This window comes from Carya illinoinensis, chromosome 11 (genome assembly GCF_018687715.1).
Source record: "Carya illinoinensis cultivar Pawnee chromosome 11, C.illinoinensisPawnee_v1, whole genome shotgun sequence".
Taxonomy (NCBI): domain Eukaryota; kingdom Viridiplantae; phylum Streptophyta; class Magnoliopsida; order Fagales; family Juglandaceae; genus Carya; species Carya illinoinensis.
Window position 1 is genome coordinate 1,309,597 of NC_056762.1, and position 19,130 is coordinate 1,328,726.

The 19,130-nt window shown below is 37.9% G+C and overlaps 1 pseudogene; it reads left to right on the plus strand.

Annotated features, from left to right (window-relative positions):
- On the plus strand, positions 1 to 19,130 carry LOC122282747 (annotated as a pseudogene).

Sequence of the window (19,130 nt, forward strand, 5' to 3'; positions counted from 1 at the left end):
ATGAGCTTGGCATCAGGTCACGGTCATGGCAGATTTGACAAGCACACACTCTCTGAGATCGACATTTACAAAACCACTCTTGCCCTCTGTGACTCCGTCTCCATCAAAGCCAGCCCCCTCCTTCTCGGCTTGAAGGTATCCCTCATGCTTTTTCTCATCCACGTACAAGTAATGTATGGTAATTGAGTACTGCTAGCTCCACGCTCTTAACTATTATTAATTTCTCTCTCCTTTTATTCATGTCATGTGAATACGTTGTAATTTAAACTTCAATGATTAGTGTCATATCTGGATAGTGGGATCATTTAGCCACAAAAAGAGATCTAACTAAAATAAATTTATAAGTTGAGATGACTTGAAGCGGTTATAAAGCTATTTTTATTATAATCTTAAAGAAAATTGGAGTATTTAGAATTTTTGTGGACTGCTGGATTTATTTCTAACTTTTTGTGGGTTACCATATAAGATGAATATATGGTGTCTAGCTATATATATTGGATCTATATTAATACCAATTTTTTTTTTCCTTTAAAAGAGAAGAAAAATTATGAGAAGAGTAATTAATATTACTGAGTTATTAATTATGAGCGGGCCACCCATATTGGCATATTAGTCGGCAGGAAGAATTTCGTATATTATATTTGATTTGGTTTGCTTGGTGGAAGAGCTATATATCCATATGGCTGCCAGATAGAAGAAAAAAGCTACACTTATCATCGAGAAATATGATCAATATATAAAAAAAATTAAGGAGCAAGCATCATCATGTGATGGCACAGGTTGGCCATGCCCCAATATCCATGCATGTGTTGCAAATAAATATGGAATATTACTTCTCATAATAATCATCTTAATTTGGGAATATGTGATTCCCACTTTCTTTTTAATTATAATATAGTTACTACTTTATTGAAAAAAAGACAGTTAGAGAATAACGAGGGCGAGATTTAAAAATATATATAATATATATTAAGATGAATAATAATTTGTACCAGTTCTAGATATATAAGTTTAATTTGCAGAGTCATTTTGTAAACCATAAATCTCATCATAAAAAAATATATCCTTTTTAATGAAATATACTTTTTAAAATACAAAGAATGTGTGCAAGATCGATCGACTTTGAATGAGTTACTTTTTAAACGTACAAATGTATATAATATATACTTTTTCAAAACAGACTATATACTTGAGATTACTGTTTTAACGACTACAATATTGAGTTACCATACTTGTTATTTGGGGTTGTTTGTAAAACACCACAGGTAATTATATTGTACGTGTTTATAATATATATATATATATATATATACATATATATATATATCAATAATAAAATGTGGTCCAAAAATTATAATTGTTTATTAATAAGAATAATACTAGAAATAGTCCTAAAGTGTTTAAGTATCACGCATTTTTTTTAAAAAAAGAATAATTAATTTATCGTTAAAAAATAGATTTTTTTAATGTGAATCCCACATTTATCAATTTTTTTTTTTTCAAACGAAATGCATGACACTCTATGATTATATAAAACATTTCTCTTATTGATAAATAATTGAGCAATATGGCAACATGGATAATATTTTTCGGATGCATCTACACATGATTACATGCAAACAACGTGCATTGTTTTATGATTAATTTTTCATTCAATTATTGGTGTTGATGATGATATATTATTGTTTATGCAGAAGTCTTAATAATTTGTTGGGTGTTTTCGATCTTTTCTTTATATGATTACAGGGCGAGGATAAAGAATGGGTGACAGTGAATGTTGTGAACCCCAAATCCATCGGAGGATGATTGGGTTGCAGTTTTCTCTCCTGCAGAGTTCAAGTACTAATCATACAAATCTCTTAATACCATTAATACAAATTAAAACCATTGACGTATGGAATGCAATTTAATTGGTTTTTAGCCTTTTACAAACAGAATTATATGCAGATTGATATGGGCAATAGCCATGAGACCAAAGTTAATCATGCACATACAGGGAATTAGAATCATGTTTAGGAGTTTTGTTGCATATTCTTCTGTGAATGCTCTCAAGTTGAAGGTGTATTTTTGTTTTGAAATGGCAGCGCATCGACCTGTTCGCCAGTGACTGGTGAAGAAGAGGAGCCATATATATGCTCAAGCCCAATTAAGGTGTCTCCAATGTGAACTACTTTGAAATTAAAATCAGACAAAAAATGGAAAATTTCTTTGGTTTTTTTGTTCTCTTAATTAACGTATTTGATGTTCTTCACAGTTCAAGTATGCAAATTACTCCAATTTAAAGTATACAAAAAATGGCAAAACTGTTCTCAAATTCCAGTTGATCAATCAGAGGGCAGATTTCTCCTTTGTACTATTTTCAGGCGGTTTGTCAACTGTATGTCCATTTCTCCCCTAAGATACTTGTAAAGGTGTTTCTATGCTTTATGTTTCTGCATCAGTAACAGTTCAGATTAACCAAGATTTTGTTCTGTGTATGCATGCTAATGAAAAATTATGTTTCTGGATGTTGCAGCCTAAACTAGTGGCAGTTTCAAATTTCATAATATTTGCTAATCCTAAAGCACCTCTATATCCTCGCCTTGCTCAAGGGAAGTCTTGGGATGAGGTAAGTTCATTTCACAATAGTTAACAACACCTATAAAATCTTATTTTCTCCATCTCTTTTAGTAATAGCACCCAAAGAAGATTTGATTTAGGAAATTTCAACACTATCAGGAGGGTTTTTCATACATATTTTGGACTTAAAAGGACACATGTATACAAATGATTCATGCAGTGATCGTTTGACGATATTTTCAGATGACAGTAACTTGAACTAGTGGATATGCATTAGATGAAGCCGTTCCATTTGTTGAATATGCTGTGAAGGGACAAGCTAAAGCTCGATCCCCAACTGGAACATTGACAATTGATCAGAACAACCTTTGTAGTGTTATTCGTTTCATCTACCCACGAGTATTGCATACTTTGTTTGCAATAAATAACAAGTTCATTACTTTTGTTAGAAAGCACAGTGAAAAGTACCTCAAGCCCAGCTTATAAAGTTGCTCCACAAGTTTATCTAGATCGACAAGAGTTTTCACTTAATGGTAAAGCATACTACTAGAGTAACGCTTTAACAATCCACAGCCTAAATACTATCTTAAGAGAGAATAAAAGAGAGAGAGATTTTTCTCGTTTCTGATTTCTGATAATTTCCAAAATCAAAAGAGAGGGGCTATATATAGCCCCCTTCATTAAGGCCAGCCTTAATCTGAATGTATGTAACGCATGGCTTAAAGCCATGCGTTAGGTAAATGAAAAAGATGGGTCTACCCCACGTGGGCGGCCCTCCAATTAACATCTCCCACTCGTACACAGTGGGCATGACCCCAGGTCAGCATCTCTCTAATGTTCTCAATCTTATTCATACAAGTAAATAGGCCGTGCGACCACCAAGCATATCTATAGAAAGGTGGGAGTACATACACTAAATCTCTCCCAGAGAAGACTAGCATAGTAACATCCCTAAAGTGTTTGGTTATGTCCTAGACTCATTCGATTGCATCAGTTCAAGCATTTTTGAAACCCTCTTAAGTTTCAGAAAAACTCAGAACAATGCTTGACTATCTCTAAATCATTTCAATATGTTCACAACCTTAGTCGCTACCAGTATGTAGCGTCATAGTTTGACATCAGCAAACACTATCGAAGATGTGATATCGAAAAATCTTCCTTTTGCACTCATATCATTCAATTTTGGTCAAACTGCTTTCCCAGCAATGCCTCTTTAGACCATATTAATCATGGCCATAGACAACATGCCAAAGTAGCAGATATTATAACCTCCATTTTGTGACATAGTCAAAAGTAAAGGACACTTAAAAAATGAGACTCACACAGTGAGAAAGAGGGGAACCATTTACTCACTTACTCATTTGGTCGAATAAGCACATGTAGTATGAAACACATGCTACAGTAGATTTCTCTTTCTCAAAGAGCATATGTCTATATCAACATCGTACAGATCTTAGTCTAGCTGCTCCTTAAGCGTTTAACCCGAGTTCCTCTATTTGCTCGCCTCCAAGGCGTCAAAGAGGATCTCACATCTGGCTAACCACAGGCTACATAGGTTGTGGGGTAACCCATGCATAGTCCTCTCATTGGACCTGATCTTAGCTCCCACTAAAATCGACATATCTTTGTGTCAACTAACTTATCCATTTGGACAAGTATGTAAGAACACAATATCTCATCTCTACTCGCTTCTCAAGCGCTAGAGGAGATCGCTCGTGTGAGTGAGCCGATCTAAGCCTGTTGACATATCTTGTGTGTGAATTAGAAAGACAATACGATAAAGACAATAACTGAATCATATTGTATTAATATCCCAAAGGAAAGGTTACATCTCAATGTCATTTGAAACACAAAAAACATTTACAATCTACGCAGTCCTAGATTCCTAACATGAGCCTCAAAGACATCTCTTGCTATGGGTTTCGTTAAGGGATCAGCAACCATGCGACTTGTAGAGAGGTGTTTCAGAACCATTTCCTTTTGCGCTACCATGTCTCGATGTAGTGATATCTGATATCTATGTGTTTGGTTCTTCCATGGTACTTAGAGTCCTTAGCATATGCGAGAGCAGCCGTGCTATCGCAGAATATTGTCACCGGATCTGAAGAATCTGTGCCAATGTCTAAATGCTTGAGAAATCTCCGTAACCAAACAGATTCTTGAACTGCTGCAGAACAAGCTATGTATTCTGCCTCCATGGTGGATAAAGCTATACAAGGTTGTTTCTTGCTGCTCCATGTAATGGCGCCATTGTTGAGCAGAAAGGCATACCTAGTGGTTGATTTACGCTCATCTAGGTCACTGCCCCAGTCGGCATCACTGTAACCTTTTAGCTGCAAATCTAAACCTTGATAGCACATCACATAGTCTGCAGTTCCTTTGAGATATCGCATAATCCTCTTGACTGCTTTCCAGTGAGCCAGTCCGGGGTTAGATTGGAATCTACTCACTAAGCCAACTGCATAGCATATGTCAGGCCGAGTACACATCATTGCGTATATCAGACTACCCACAGCATTAGCATAAGGGATACGGGCCATCTTTTCCTTTTCTATTTGAGTCTTAGGACATAACTCTTTAGATAAGTTCTCGCTTTTTGCAACAGGGGTGTCAATAGGTTTACATTCATTCATTAGGAAATGCTCGAGGACTTTCTTTATGTAAGTCTGTTGGGACAAACACAAAAGTCTCTTTGAGCGATCTCTGTAGATCTTAACTCCCAGAATGTATTCTGCTTTACCCATATCTTTCATCTCAAAATTAAAGGATAACCACTCTTTTGTGGCAACTATCAACCCTTTATCATTTCCAGCTAGTAGTATGTCGTCAACATATAATGACAACATAATGAAACTCTTCATGGACCTTTTGACATAGACACAATGGTCCTCTGTGATCATCGTAAACCCATTCGAAAGAACGGCTCGATGGAATCTGAGGTACCATTGCCTAGATGATTGTTTTAGGCCATATATTGATCGTTTGAGCTTGCATACTTTGTGCTCTTGACGTTTGACCACAAAACCCGTTGGTTGATCCATATAGATCTCCTCATCTAGTTCTCCATTGAGAAATGTTGTCTTAACATCCATTTGGTAAAGTTCCAAATCCATGTTTACTACTATAGCTAGAATCAGGCGAATTAAAGCAAACCTCACCACTGGTGAAAAAGTTTCCTCATAGTCTATACCCTCTTGTTGGGTATATCCTTTCGCCACTAAGCGAGCTTTGTACTTATCTATCGATCCATCCGACTTGCGTTTGACTTTAAGAACCCATTTGTTCCCAATAGTCTTACGCCCTGTCGGTAGATCAACCAGATCCTAGACCTGGTTTGTCTTCATAGACTCAATTTCATCATTAAGAGCTTTCATCCACTCATCTTTAGTAGAAGATGAGAGAGCCTCATGAATTGTCCTAGGCTCATCATCATCATGCGGAGCTACCATAAAAGCTTCTCCTTCAATCTCAAAACGACGACGAGGAATACTTTCACGTGTGCTTCTACGCGGCTGAGGTTGTTGTGATTGATTGACAAGCGGTGTGCTCCCACTCGGATTTAAGTCTCTTTTATCATTTGTAGAAGCTTGAAGAATTTCTTCCTCATTCTCAACTAAATTCCTTGGAGCACTTTCCTCTTGTTCCACAATCCCATGAAGTTCTAAACTCCTATCAACCTCACCTCTACTTGGAAATTCATTTTCAATGAAGTCCACATCTCGTGATTCAATCTCAGTTACACTTCCATCAGTTTGTTCACCTATTAACACATACCCTTTAGAGTGTTCTGAGTACCTTATAAAGATACACTTCTTCCCTCTAGAGCCTAATTTCTCATACTTATGAGAAAGATCATGAACAAAACCTGTTGAACCCCATGGCCACAAATTACTCAAATTGGGTTTCTCGTCGGTCCATAGTTCATATGGTGTGGAAGTTACTGATTTGGAGGGCAATCGGTAAAGAATGTAAGCAGCAGTCAAAAGTGCATCCCCCAAAAAGAAATTGGTAGGTTTGCTTGCGCCATCATTGACCTAACCATCTCAAGCAGTGTTCGATTTCTCCTTTCCGCCACGCCATTTTGCTATGGCGTACTCGGCATCGTTAACTGTCTTTTGATTCCTTTTTCATCACAGAGCCTTTTAAATTGCTCAGAGAGATATTCTCGTCCTCGGTCAGTTCTTAGAGTCTTTAAACTCTTATCTAACTAATTCTCGACCATTCTTAGATATCGCCTAAAACATTCCAATGCTTCAGACTTATGGGAGATTAAGTAGACATGACCGTAACGTAAAAAATCATCTATAAAAGTGATGAAGTAGATACCTCCGTGTCTTGCCCTCACACTCATTGGACCACAGATGTCTGAGTGGACTAATTGCAGTGGAAAAGATGCCCTAGTGGCTTTTCCAAACGGTTTTCTCTTAACTTTTCCCATTAGACAATGTTCACACGTGGGCAAAATGACTTTAGCGAGATTGCCTATCAGGCCTTCTCTAGCTAATCGAGTCATTCTATCTTGCCCTATATGGTCAAGCCTAGCATGCCATGTGTATGAATCCAAATTATCAATAGATGAAGAAAGAAAAGCAATAGATTCATTTATATTAGAATAAACTAAATCCAATATCATAAAACCGTCTTGAAGAAAAGTATTGCCATAAAACACATGGCCCAAATGAAAGGAAACATAATTGTTTTCAAAAACAATCCGAAAACCAAGTTTTAATAGAGTAACAATTGAAAGCAAGTTTCGTCGAATCTCGGGAGTGTATAGCACATTGTGGAGGAAAAGAGTGCGGCCACCCCGCAAGTCCAGCTTGTAGGTACCAAGTCCCAGTACCTTTACGCTAGCTCCATTCCCCACCTTGATATCACGACTCCCAGTTGGAATCCGGTGATACTCCACAAATCCGACTCTATTTCGCGTTGTGTGCTCGATCGCTCCTGAATCAACAGTCCACAAAGGATAGGATTCAACAACCATCACATGGCTAGTTACAAAAACAATATGAGAAAAGTTAGAGTGTACATTCTTCGGCTCCGTGCAGTCACGAGCGAAGTGGCCAATCTTTCCGCAGTTGAAGCACTCTAATTTTGACTTGTTTTTCCCGCGCATGCCCCTCTTGGTGCGCTGAGAAGTTCCTGACACTTTTTTAATATGTCCAGCAGCTACTCCATTCTTGAACTTCTTGCGCTTAGGCCTTGATGCCTTGCGCGGACCAGCATTAGCCACATAGGCCGTATGATTGGGCTTAGCAGCCTCTAGGCGTTCAGCCTCCAATTCCAAGTGACGCGAGACATCATCAAAGTCTTTGATATTCTCGTTATGCGTCAGGTTCTAGCTCATATTCTCCCAAGAATTTGGTAGTGATCTTATCACTGCCTGTACTTGCTGTTCATCTGTCAGGTTGTTTCCTGCCGACCTAAGTTCGCGAATCATAGTTGACATAGCCCTAAGATGCTGCTTCATCATGTGGTTAGAGCGCATCTTATAGGAGTCGAACCTCATGGTTAATCCACGCAACCTAGTGGCTGAAGTTCCACCAAACTTCAACTTCAAAGCCTCCCACATGCTTTAGGCAGTGTCATAGATCTTGAACTCACACATTAGATCATTGTGCATGCTGCTTAACATAATTATGCGCGCGCACCGATTTTTCTTAGCCCATTGGGTATAGGCTTGTTGATCTATCTTGTGTTGTTCCGAGTTCCCTTCCCTGGGCATAGTAAGGGTGTGAGATAAGGCCTCCAAGACCTCTTGCTCATCTAAGACATATTGGATCTTGCGATGCCATATGTCATAGTTTTTCCCATCTAATTTCTCCCATTTGTTTAAGTCGGCAACAATATTCTTGGATGTCATTTCACTACAATACGCAAAGACGAGATATTACTCACACATCTAAGAAATCTGCTGCGTCCTTTCAAGTTAGAAAAAGAATAATTTAGACATGTCACAAGATCGAAAAATCGCTAGGCTTCAGAATCATCTCTTGCGCCACAATATCCAATTATTAGATTTCTACCTCAATTTCTGCGCAAATTTTAAAAAAATATGGGAGAATTTATCATCATAAATCTCAACCATACTCCCACTATCTTAAGTAGTCATCTAGGCCTAGTCACATGTAAAGACACAACATACTAAAATCGCAGTAACCTTTTGGGCCAGTCTACAAGGACAGCTACCCAGACCATGGCAACCTGTTGGGCCAGTCTACAAAGATGGTTCATATGAGACCATTACAGTCCATTTTTCTTGTTCCATCAGTGCATTTACAGTTCTTACTGGGATCACCATGGCCTTTTGGCTATACAGTTCATTTATAGTTCTTACTGGGGTCACTGCAATTCTTTCAGCCTATCATTCACACTGACAATTCTAACTAAAACTACTTAGTGGGATTTTTCTATTTTATCACTAAAAGAAATAAAGACTAATATCTAAACATTCAAGTCTAATATTCATAGATAATAAAATAATCATATTTCCACATGTTCAATACACACATACATGTTATCACATTTAATCTCAAAATTAAATAAAAGATCACATGTAATATAACATTATGGAAAAAAATAGCATGAAAATAAACAAATATTCACATGTTATCACATTTAATCTCAAAATTAAATAAAAGATCACATGTAATATAACAATATATCTATGCATATATTGAATCATGCCAAAATTTTTTTTCTTTTTTAAACAGAAAACAAATGGGCCGAAAGGCCCAGCCCATTTCATTAAAAAAAAAAACACAGTGGGCTGAAACAGTGGGCTGAAAAAAACAGCCTAAGCCCATATGGAAGCAAATGAGTTAAGTCATCTTCTTCCTCCAGTGGGTACTGTTCACGTGAACAGTAATTCGAAAAACAAAAAATTTCAGCTGCCGTTTATGGACGTCACCGGGGCCACTGTTGGCCGGAAACCGCTTCCAGAGCAAGCTGGGTGCTGCCGCAACACCTAGGTGGTGCTGGCAGCATCTCACGGTGCGCGCAGCACCGAGCCGGCGCTGCTCTGGTGCTGGCAGCACCGCTGTGGTGCCCCCACGGTGCACCATGCACCGTGGGCTCCATGGGTGCTTGCGGCACCGTGGTGCGCGCAACACCATTGCAGGGGTGCCGCACAGCACCCTACGGTGCGCGCTGCACCACCATGCTCAGGTGGTGCGCGTTGCACCACCAGGTGCAGGGGTGGTGCGCGCTGCACCACTGCAGCGGCTTCGGCCAAAATATATATATATATTTTTTATAAAAAAAATACTGCAGCACTACATGTGCGCAAATAAAAAAAAACACAGTTTACAGTTTACATGCATATGCCAAAAAGAAACTGAAAGCAATTATAAAAGCTCTGATACCAATGTTAGAAAGCATAGCGGAAAGTACCTCAAGCTCAACCTATAAAGTTGCTCCACAAGTTTCTCCAGATCGACAAGAGTTTTCATTTAGTGGTAAAGCGTACTACTAGAGTAACGCTTTAACAATCCACAGCCTAAATACTATCTTAAGAGAGAATAAAAGAGAGGGATTTTTCTCGTTTCTGATTTCTGATAATTTCCAAAATCAAAAGAGGGGGGCTATATATAGCCCCCTTTAAGGCCAGCCTTAATTTGCATGCATGTAACGCATGGCTTAAAGCCATGCGTTAGGTAAATGAAAAAGATGGGTCTGCCCCACGTGGGCGGCCCTCCAATTAACAGTTTTCAAGAAAGCTTTTAATAACGACAAAAGTCCATGAGTGTAATTTTTATATTTATAATTTAGGACAAACCTTTCAATAGCTTTCCAAAGCATTTGAGCATTGCTTTGAATCATGTTTCTTAAAGTTCTAATGTTTTGGGACATACCAAGTTCATTGATATATGCTTTGGGATTCAAAGTGAGCCGAAAGGTGGTTGAATAATGTGATGTCCTTGGTATTCTGTAGGTTCTCCTGCACGGACAGTAGGTCGGCGTGATCAGGGTTTCATACATACAAGTTTCTTGAAAAATTTAGGGCCCAACTTTGTGTATGTTTTTATACGTTCTTCTTGACATAAAACTATCCTAAATTGTTGACCGAGATATCTATTGAAGGTTGGTTATGATGGTATTTCAGGTACACTTATAGGATGGGTCATTTCTTATCGAATGGTTCATATATCTGGAGCAAATCCTACTCTTTTAAATCACCCCCTTATCCTGGACAGGACTCACCACAGCGTGTCGTAATATTTGGCGACCTTGGGAAGGTAGTTATGAGAATTGACTGAATGAAATCTATAGCTCAGCAATTAAGAAGAGATTAATTCTAGTCACTTGCTGATATGTTCATAGCCTTGGGGGGTACTTGAAAACCTCTGCCAAGAGTTTAATTAATAAGAGATTAATTTCAGTCACTTCCTCTGTATTTCAGGCTGAACGTGATGGTTCAACTATGTATGCTGATTATCAGCCAGGATCTTTGAATACTACCGACCAACTCATCAAGGACTTGAAAAACATCGACATAGTTTTCGTTATTGGTGATTTAGCTTATGCAAATGGATACATCTCACAGTGGGACCAATTCATGTCACAGGTTGAGCCCATTGCATCAACTGTCCCATTAATGGTTGCAAGGTTTGCCCCGTTACTTTCCATCTAATCATAATCTTGTAACAATAAATCCAGAATAATTAAGTTCATCTCTTTGTATTAAGTTATGAATCTTTTATTGGTTATCATGCAGCGGTAATCATGACGTACGTGGCCAAACTCAGGAGGCTTCTATCAACATACAGATTCTGGTGGGGAGTGCGGTGTGACTGCTGAGACCCTTTTCTACTTTCCTGCTGAGAACATAGCCAACTTTTGGTAAAAACAATAACATATACGTTTTTCGAGTTATCCGATGGATTGGTAGCAACTTATAGCATTCCTTTGTTTTTTGTACAATGATCTTTCCTTTTGAGATTCATGACGCAAACTTCAACTCAAATGAGCAGGTATTCAATAGATTATGGCATGTTTCGGTTTTGCATAGCGGACAGTGAACATGATTGGAGGGAGGGATCAGAACAGTACCGATTCCTTGAGCATTGCCTTGCAACTGTGGATAGAAGGAAGCAACCTTGGTTGATCTTTGCTGCTCATAGGCCTCTTGGCTATTCCTCTAATGAATGGTATGCCGAGGAGGGTGCATATTCAGAGCCACTGGGAAGGGACGATTTGCAGAAGCTTTGGCAGAAGTACAGGGTAGACATTGCCTTTTTTGGCCATGTCCATAACTACGAAAGAACATGCCCCATTTACCAGGTAATGGATGCTGCAAAAATCTCCACGAGTTTAAAATGTAACTTCAATTATTTAAATTATATTGTCTAATAACATTTCTAGATCAAACAACAATATCACTTCCATGCCATTTTTTAACCTTTTTTGTATGTCCTCAATGTTGGTGTTGTAGAATACATGCGTCAAATCTGGCAACACAAGTTATTCCGGCGTCATGAATGGAACAATCTATGTTGACGCTGGAGGTGGAGGTAGTCATTTATCATCCTTTGCCACGGAAATACCAAGCTGGAGTCTTTTCAGAGACTATGACTTTGGCTTTACAAAACTAACAGCATTCAACCACTCTTATCTACTCTTCGAGTACAAGAAAAGTAGTGACGGGAAGGTATATGATTCCTACACCATTATGAGGGAATAAACCGATGTCTTGGCTTGTGTTCATGATAGTTGCGCCGCAAGCACTGCGGCCTCTGGAGAATGTATCTTTTTCTTATGTTTCTTATGCCTGTTGTAAATTTGCAGAAGCAAACTGATACAAGATGTATTTTTCTTTCAGAGTTGTTGTTTATTAATCCAATAAATGGCTATGGATGGTCAAAGTTATTAGATTGTGATTCAGTCAGAATCAAGCTTGATGATCAATCACCTTCCTTGATCACCTTGTATTGTATCGTAATGCCTACTAGCTGCAATTAATGATTTAGAGGGCTTCAGGCTTCAAGCAAATTGATAATATTCTTAGGTGGGAAATTCATGTGGTATCCAAAACTCTACATTTTACAATATCATAGTAATAGGTATTTTCTTTTATAAAGAAAATTTTAGAATAACATTTTATAATGTTTTTTCTTATTTAACATTTTATAATGTTTTTTCTTCTATTTATCTCAATGGAAAAGAAAAATATATTTGAAGAATGAAAATAGAAATAGATAATTATGTATGTACCTTAATAATATAATATAAATAATTAAGTTTCCTTCTTCCTATGACATAAATTTTTGAAATAGGTGGTAATTTCATATGTATTAAAGCATAAGTCCTTAAATCGAACTCTAACTATACGTTATTTTATTATATTTAATTAATTATATTGTTGCACAAAAACTTCATTAAAATTGAAAAATGATAAATACACAATATTTTTCACAACACTTTACATGATTATGTCATAAACTAGGAATACTTTTATAAAAGAACATTATATTCATGGAACACTTTATAAAAATAACATCATTTTATAAAAATATTTTTATTTTAAAATATAATTATAAAATGTGTTGTAAAAAGTCTTCAGTGCTATCTTGGCTAGTTAAAAAATTAGCACAAGACACCTTCCATTCAACGGCTTCTACCTCTACGAAACTACATAGACCAGTCGTGGTTTCTTACAATTGAAGCTGGACTTTCCCTGCTTCTCTTCCCTCTAACCACTCACGACATTAACGTCTTTTAGGTGTAGCGCGATGGCTCAAATGTGTTGGAATCCCCCCAAGTATGCATGCCCATACACAGCTATCTCCTCATGTGTAACCACCCACCCACCAAAAGTCCCTTGTCTATATTAAGACACCCAAATTCTCTTGTAGCAAACATTGACCATAAATTGCTATACCGAAAAAAGCTATTGAAAATCTTTCTCTTGGTCAAGAATTGTGGGTGTTTGTTCCTTATAACTTCTCTTATAAAAAGAGGACATTTGTTGAAAATTAAAACCATCCTCATTAAGGTAAGTGATTAGGAAGAGGCAAAATGTAAGAGATCCTCACTGAAATGAGCGATCAAGGCAAAATGTTGTGGGCGAAATATAGGTTCTGGGAAAACCCAGAACATAGGGCCCTTTGAGAGATAGAGAGATTGTTTATGAGTCTTTGTAATTTTATACAAACATATTGAAAATACTAAGTTTCCACTCCAGTATACGTAGGCAAGTTGTCGAACCACTTAAATATTGTCTCTTTATCGTATTGTGTGATTATTGGACAAGTTTGAGGCGCAACAATTGGTATCAGAGCTTTGGTTTGCGCTGTCCAAAAATCAAGTTAATCGAAATCAACTTTTGACAACTCCAGTGCATTCCTCGTGTCACCACAAATGAAATTAAAAACTGAAGTCGGAGGAGATTGCACTTGCCTCGAGAAGAAGGATATTGAACTCACTCGCCTCAGTCGCAGCTAGAGGTTGAAGACGAGTAGAATCCATGCTTCCACGTGTGGTCAAGGTTGAAGACGCATGTGATACACGTGCTCACGCACCCTAGAAGCCCTCAGCATGTGATACACACACGCCCCAGACGTATAGCCTTTGCGCGTGTAACACATGTGCTAGACGATCTGGACCGTTGAAATTTCAGATCGTTTTTAGGCTTGTTCTAAGCCATTTGGAGTCCGATTTCAACGATCAAATAGTATTTTCAAACTATTTAGAACATTTCAGACTCATCTGTAAGGTGGAAATATTGAGATTCACCATCGGCACATTCGATCAAAACTGTGCAGAATTCAGATCATTTTGGATTTGATCTACGCCATTTGTAGTCCAATTGTGATAATCAAATAGTGCTGACAAACTATTTGGATCATTTCAAACTCATATGTAAAGTGGGAATTTTGAGATTCGTCATCAGTACTTTTGATCTTAATCGTCCATAAGTTGCAGATCATTTTAGACTAGATCTATGCCATTTGGAGTCTAATTGTGATGATTAAATAGTACTAACAAATTATTTGGATCATTTCAAACTCATCCGTACGGTGAGAATGCTGAGATTTGCCATCGGTACTTTCGATCTGAACTGTCTATAAGTCACATATCATTTTAGGTTTGATCTACACCATTTGGAGCCTAATTGCGCTGATCAAATAGTACTGACAAACTCTTTAGATCATCCCAGACTCATTAGTACGGTGGAAATGTTGAGATTTGTCATCGGTACTTTCAATCTGAACCGTTTGAAATTCAGATCAATTTTGGGCTTGATCTACGCCAGTTGGAGTCTAATTGTGATGATCAAATAGTGCTGACAAACTATTTGGATCATTCCGGACTCATCCATATGGTGGGAATGTTGAGATTCATCATCAGTACTAATGATTTAGACCGTTCAGACTTCAGATCAGTTTTGAGCTTAATCTCAGCCAGTTGGAGTCATTTAGGACTCATTTGTTTTTTACTTGATCGCAGCCAGTTGGAGTCATGCAGGACTCATTTATTTTTGGCTTGATCGCAACCAGTTGAAGTCGTGTCAAACTCATTTGTTTTGGGCTTGATGTCAGCCAGTTAAAGTCCAATGTCGCCAGACTCAGTTCTTTTGGACTTGATTTAAGCCAGTTGGGATCGTGAAGTTTGACGAGCAAACTTCATATCATTGGACGATGCTCATTAACTTATTATATTGTCAGGTTTTAGAAGTCATAAAACTTATGGAGCACAATGTTATTAAGAGGAGAACCGCAACGGATCTCATTGTGACTTTTTTGAAAAGTCAGTTGCAAATAACAAAATGCAAATGAAGAAACAGTTCAACTTCAAAAAATGCAGAAGGTACTTTTGTTGCCCAATAGTATTTGACGTTGTGGTCAAAAAGTTGGGAGGTCATAAGAATGACTATGAGTAATTCAGCAAAAAAGTCAAAGTTGAAGTTTCATAACGTAATAGATCTTATCCTAGATGAGGAGGTGCGCAGAAGAGATTCTGGCAAGATCTTGAGTTTGTCGATCCTGAATGTTGATAATCAAGGCAGAAGTTTGGATTAGTCAAAATCTAGGAATAAGGGCAGAGGCAAATCAAAATGTGGACAACAGATGACTTGTTAGGAATTATGGCAAGACAAGCCACAAGAGAAATGCTAAAATCAAGAGAAAATTGAGAATGATGCTGTGAATATGGTGACTGAAGAAATGCATGGCGTCGTATTTCTTGCAGTGCACAATACTGTTAAAGATAGCTTGAAGACAGCAATCATTCAGTAGTGTTTTCTCAAAAAGGCTTGGAAGATCACGAATGATTAATTGGTCTTGGCTCGTGGTAATGGTCGTGTGAATTAGATGAGGAAAGAAAAGAGTTTTACTTTTCTTTACTTCCTCATCTAAACCTAAAGAAATCTCTCTAGACCATGACATGAAGCAAAGGTGTAAGAGATGGAAATAGAACATCAGATGTTCTAGGGATGTCTACAACTAAACTTGATGATCACATGATAGCCAAGATGATCAGACCTCCATGGTGGTTACTACCTTAAACTATATCCTGCTGAATGAAGGTAGTGAACTACGATATGAAAAAAAATCTTGCAAGAATGGAGACTATGCAAGTCGAAGTTAGCAGAGACTAAACACAAGATGGGCACATTGATTAAAGATAGGATATGTTAGCAACAGAATGAAGAGTCAGTCACCCAGGTTAAAGATGGAGACCTCAGCAATAGGTTCTCTAATATGTGTCAAGGTCCGTGCAAGACTATTGATTCACAGTAGTGGGAGATGTGTTGTCCTATATAGATGTGTTGATTAAGGGCACTGTACGTGATGAACTAAAGTTATGGATCACTTTAGTTAGTTTTCTAACTTGAAGATATGAGCTGTAAAATTGCAGAGATGATAAGGGATCATGCTGGAGATAGAGGTTGGCATGTTGAAAACTAGTCTTCAGGTTGGACATTAGTGTGATTGTAGGATTATGAAGCCTAGTTTGAAAGCTATAAAAATACCAGGTAGATTGTTCGCTTGGCTGTGGCTCAAGTGAAACTCAGTTTACTCAAGGTGTATATGAGTGTGGACTCATGGACTTGAGCGAAAGAAGAACCCTACGGAATTGAGATTGTGCAATAAAGCACTTGTAAATCTCCTCTGAAGAAAATCTCTTGCAAGCTCTATGGATGTAGACAATGATAATGCATTTGAAGATGATTTTGGAGAGGCATCTGGACATCCATTTGAAGACGCACCTACATATGAATTCAATAGCAAAAATCTCTCATGGCTAACAAGCATTCCAATGATGAAGTGTAATCATTTGAAGGATGCAACCGTTTGTAGCATCCTAGTATGGCACACTTGGATGAAGGGGGTGATTGTTGGAATCCCCCCAAGTATGCATGCCCATGCGCAGCCACCTCCTCATGTGTAGCCACCCACCTACCAAAAGTCCCTTGTCCATATTAGGACACCCAAATTCTCTGACAGCAAATATTGACCATAAATTACTATCCCGAAAGAAGCTATTGGAAATCTTTCTCTTGGTCAAGAATTGTGGGTGTTTGTCCCCTATTGCTTATCCTATAAAAGGATGTCATTTGCTGAAAATTAAAACCATCCACATTAAGGTAAGTGATCAGGAATAGGCAAAATGTAAGGGATCCTCACTGAGGTGAGCGATCAAGGCAAAGGGTTATGGGTGAAATATAGGTTTTTGAGAAATCCAGAACATAAGACATTTTGAGAGATAGAGAGCTTGTTTATGAGTATTTGTAATTTTGTACAAACATATTGAAAATACTGAGTTTCCGCCCTAGTAGACGTAGGCAAGTTGCAACCACTTAAATATTGTCTTTTTATCATCTTGTATAATTCTTGGACAGGTTTGAGACGCAACAAACTGAATATAGTAATTATCAGCCGCGTTCACTCAATACTACTGACCAACTCATCAAGGACTTAGAAAACATTGACATAGTTTTCCATATAGGAGATATAACATATGCAAATGGATACATCTCACAATGGGACCAATTCACTTCACAGGTGGAGCCAATTGCATCCACTGTTCCATATATGATTGCAAGGTTTGTGCAATTATTCACCCTATACTTGTCTGTATACTGATTTGGATTTAAATATTACTTTTATGACTCTGCTTGATTTTTATTTTTAAATTCCTCTGCAGTGGTATGAGCGTGATTGACCAAATACTGGCTCCTTCTATAACAAAACAGATTCAGGTGGGGAATGTGGTGTGCTTGCTAGCACTATGTTTTACATTCTGGCTGAGAACAGAGCCAAGCCTTGGTAATTGCATTTGTTCTTTACACCTATTTTAAGCATTTGTAGGTTGCTAGTATAATGGATGGTGTTCAAAGATACACAAACAATTAAACCTCTCTTGATAATTTTATTTAAGTTTATTCTATGAGCATGTTTGTGTTTGGTTAGAGTGATTGGAAAAGGAGTCCAATGACTCCAATAACAGTGGTGCTCCTAAAAGGCAGTTTAGTACGTTGTTTTCATTTGCTTTCTTTGCTGTAGATCAGTGCCTTATATTCAAGCTTTTGTTTCTAACTTCTTAAATAAAAATACTCTGAATATACATGCAGTTACTTCACGGATTATGGGATGTTTCGCTTCTGTATAGCCAATAGTGAGCAAGATTGAAGGGAGGGATCAGAAAAATACAGATTCATTGAGCATTGCCTTGCATCGATGGACAGACAGAAACAACCTTGGTTGATCTTTGCTACCCATCGTGTCCTTGGGTACTCCTCTAACTATTATTACGCCTTGGAAGGCTCATTTGCAGAGCCCATGGGAAGGGAAAGCTTGCAAAGGTTTTGGGAGAGGTACAAGGTGGACATTGCCTTTTATGGCCACGTCCATAACTATGAAAGGACATGCCCCATTTATGAGGTAAAGACAATAGCAAGTTTATCCAACTTCTATCAGGTTCATTCGAGTAAGCTTGATTATTTATGAATCCACACATGTACAGAGTTTCATGATGCATACATCAACCTACAAAGATGTTGATATCTGTATTTAATCAAGCCTCCCTTTCAATATGCCATATTTGTAGTTAATTAAATTTCAGAAGTTAAGTATTCAATGCGGTCTTGTAGTCTGGTGAGTTCTTTATATCAATTGTGACTCAATGAAATAGTATTCAATGCCTGTTAGGTAGCACTACATCTTTTAATCATTTTCAATTCCAAATAGCTCAATCACTAGGTTTTAGATCGCTTCGATGCAATGTCTTTAAATAATAATGTTAATTTGTTCGTGGTGCAAAGTCAGTGCGTCAATGCAGAAAGATTTCATTATTCAGGAATTGTAGAGGGAACAATCCATGTTGTTGTTGGAGGGGCAGGGTGCCACTTATCAAAGTTCAACCAAGAGACACCCAAATGGAGTCTTTACAGAGATTATGACTATGGATTTGTCAAACTGACAGCATTCAATCACTCATCCCTCCTCTTCGAGTACAAGAAAAGCCGCGATGGAAATGTATCTGATTCCTTCACCATAACAAGAGAGTACAAAGATGCCCTGGCTTGTGTGCATGATGGTTGTGAAGCCACCACTTCAGCATCTTAA